The sequence below is a fragment of the Engraulis encrasicolus genome, chromosome 8, assembly GCF_034702125.1.
Source record: "Engraulis encrasicolus isolate BLACKSEA-1 chromosome 8, IST_EnEncr_1.0, whole genome shotgun sequence".
NCBI lineage: Eukaryota > Metazoa > Chordata > Actinopteri > Clupeiformes > Engraulidae > Engraulis > Engraulis encrasicolus.
Window position 1 is genome coordinate 25,403,155 of NC_085864.1, and position 3,785 is coordinate 25,406,939.

Sequence of the window (3,785 nt, forward strand, 5' to 3'; positions counted from 1 at the left end):
CTGTGTGTGCTTGAGAGAGAGAGAGAGAGAGAGAGAGAGAGAGAGAGAGAGAGAGAGAGAGAGAGAGAGAGAGAGAGAGAGAGAGAGATTGTGTCTGTGTGTGTATGTGTGTGTGGTTGCACGTGTGTGTATACGTGCGTGCATGCATGTGTGTATACGTGCGTGTGTACAAGGCTGTGCGCAAAACAAAAGAGCAGTCGAGAAAACAAACACCCACAATGTCAACCCCGACGGAGGGAAGCCCAGTGCTGCCTGGAGAGAGCAGAGCTGAGTATTCCTCCACCTCTTCCTCCTCCTCTTCTTCCCCCTCCTCCTCCTCCTCCCCCTCTCCCCTCCTCCTCTTCTTCCTCATCCCCGACTCTCCCTACTAATTAGAGACAATGAGGAGGATGTTGGAGACTCCACCACTCGACTCCACACATCTATTCTTAGGAGACCCCTCTGGATGCACCCACACAGGGCTGTCACCATAACAAATTCTTTTATTATTTTTTCTTTTTTTTGAGAGGACAGTGGAGGAGAGACAGGAAATGAGTTGGGAGAGACAGACAGGGAAGGATTGGTAAATGACCCGGGCCGGAATTGAATCCAGGTCTCCGGCGTAGCAACCCAGTGCCCCACCGTTAGGCCACGGCAGGGCCACGATAACAAGTTTGGCTGGACGATAAATTGGTGAAGAAATTATTGCGATAACATAAACGATAGTATTGTCGTACTCATTTTCAAACTATATAATTACAATGGGATAAATATGTAATAAAAATGCGAATACACCCATTTAAAAGCGTCATGGCAGGGGCTACTAGATAGATAGAAAAATGTATAGATAAGGCAGACAGATCAAATCAAAGGAACACCATCGTTTAAGCGTTATCGCGCTGATTGAAATGCGCCTATCAGTATTCAGAAAGAGAGTGACAAGGAAAACAAAGAAGCACGCAAATAAAACTTATTGTGGCAAAAAAGTTATCATGCTTGTAAAAACTTGTTGCACGATATATTGACTTATTGAATATTGTGACAGCCCTACATCCACACCCATACCATACCATACAATACAGTACAGCCGTGTCAGTGGCTGCCACAGTACTCTGGTGTCCATATGTAACATAATATATCCACTGGTGCTGCTGCTACACCGCAAATTGTTGCAGTGTTAAGTCAATACGTAGAGCGCGTGCGACGAACACCACAAGTCTTGAATTTGACTACCCCAAGTGTTGAATTAACCCTGAAAATATTATTCTGTACTGTACGGCGGTTACTGATACTGCTGTGGTGTAATGCATTCCACTGGTGCCACTGCTGAGGCTGCCTTTGTAAGTATGTGTGGCGTGCACAACCACCATGCATGTGACACCAGGGAAGCTGACAAGGGAAGGGGACAAAGGGTTCAGCTGCCCCGGGCCCAGGGAGAGAGAGGGCCCATAATTGGGTTTTCATTACATTGTATGCATTGGATGGGGGGCCCTTTCAGATGACTTTGCCCTGGGCCCAGCAAAAGCTGTCAGCGGCCCTGCGTGTCACACCCCGCGATGGGCACTGTGGCTTTTCCATTCCTTCAAAGCACACTGTGCCTGCCTGGTGGTGGCTGGTAAGTAGGTGGGGGTGGGGGCGCTGATTGAAGGGAGAGGGTGCGGAGGTAGGAGGCAGGAGTGTGGGGCTGGATCTTATGGCTCCTCTGTCTGTCATTTCCCCCACCCAAAGCCATGATGAGGCTGCACTGATGCTGATATCTCTCCTGCCAGGCACTGGGGCCCTGTGTGATCGCCCCCTAATCTCCAACACTTTCTCTTCTCTTCTCTTCTCTTCTCTTCTCTTCTCTTCTCTTCTCTTCTCTTCTCTTTCGCTCTCTCTCTCTCGACCCCCACAAACACACATACACACACACGCACATGCACACACAATCTCTCTCTCATGTCAAAATGTATATTCACCACCAGGGCTGTTCCAGGAACAGTGGCATGTGCCTGGTTTTGCCATCCATAGTAATGACATACACGCTAATGTGGCACAGTTAAATGTGAAGCACAAATTAATGTGTAAAAAAATAGTATTCAAATAAGGGAGGACAGGTCGTGAACGAAATAGTAATGAATTTCACAGAACCAAAAAACAATAGAAGCACGAAAATGTTGCTTATTGACTACAATGCATCTCCACTGCCACACTGATGTTTAATAGAAATTATTCTAGCAGAGGCACCCATCCATCTTTTTTTTTGCACCACAGCATTGAAAGATGCACTAGAAGAGGGAGGGGGCGGGGTGTTAAGGGGCTGATACATGAAGAGTGGAAAAGTCTCTCAGTTCGTACTGCGCCCAGAAGCAAAAAAGGAGTCTTGCAGAGATGCATCATTAGCAGCAGAGAAGGCAAGAGAAACCCCACACATTTCCATACGGAGAACACATTTTCTCCATGTGGGGAGCAGTTACAGTGGATGGAGCAGTCTGATGAAGACTCGCATCAAAATTCCCTAGGAAGACCCGATTACGATTATGGTTCAGTGATGGCTAGACGAGTTAGAATGAGAATGGATCTAGTATACTGTTTAACCCCAGCAGACAGTCTCAGGCACACAGATATCTGACATTGATATAGGCTAAATCCTAACGGAAATGCCAGGAGGTAATACTGCATGCATTCACAAAAACACAGACACAGAAACAAACACACCCAGTCTGAGAGAGAGAGAGAGAGAGAGAGAGAGAGAGAGAGAGAGAGAGAGAGAGAGAGAGAGAGAGAGAGAGAGACAGAGAGAGAGAGAGAGAGAGAGAAAGAGAGAGAGATTTCACTCCAAAACTGCATTGAGGATTACAGTCTATATCCTGCATAGAGTACATGTACTGAAAACTGTTTACAGGCATTGCCAGTATAATCTAACAACCATCATGTACAAGTCAATTAAAGAGTCACTAGGGTATGAAAGCTTGTACATCTGAAAAACTGTTATCAGTCCTACATCTGGCTGCATAATGACAATAGGAGCTCTAAACAGTAGGCTACTTGCCTGGTTAACACCAGACCTAATCACAAGTGAATCGAAACGATTGTGTAGAACTAAAGGCAGTATGGGAGTTCCCAGGCTAGTAGGCTACTTCGTCAGAAAGCAAAGAATCGCTGCGCCGTCAGAGTTGTCAGACGCCCATTCCAGGACCATGGACAGTTCCGCTTCGCGCCAGTGACCGACGCCAAGATTTGAGAGGCGACTGTTTTCCTCAACAGTTTAGAACTAGATTCTACTTCAAATATACAAATCATAGAGGTCGTATACGACCATCTGAGAAGCGAGAGAGACGGAGGCTTTAGCATATCTGCTAGTGTAATTTATTAAGAAGAAAATTATTAGCTTTGCCAGGGGCATCAGCACTTACCAAGTTATTCTTACTCAATTCTGAAAAGATGATCACGACACGTTCAGCAGACGTTCATGAAACTCTTGACTGATAAGAGTAATAATGATCAAGGCAAGCTTAAAGCAGTTTTCGACGGACACCAGTAGAGATTTCATTAATTGAAAAAGACAGAAAAGTAATACAGTAATATGAGAAACACTTACCTCTCTCAAGACTGAGATTTTTGAAAACTTCCAATTCTGCCATTACAGTAAAACACTGTGCATAACTTAAACCAAAGAGTCTTTCTCTGGAGACAGGAATGTGAAGGGATGTTGTCTGAAAAATCGCAGTCAACGCGCCGCTCCATTTATGATTGGCATAATATCCATTTAAAAACAATTACGTTAAAATTAAAAGCTTAGTACTCTGTTCCGAAATAAAATAGAA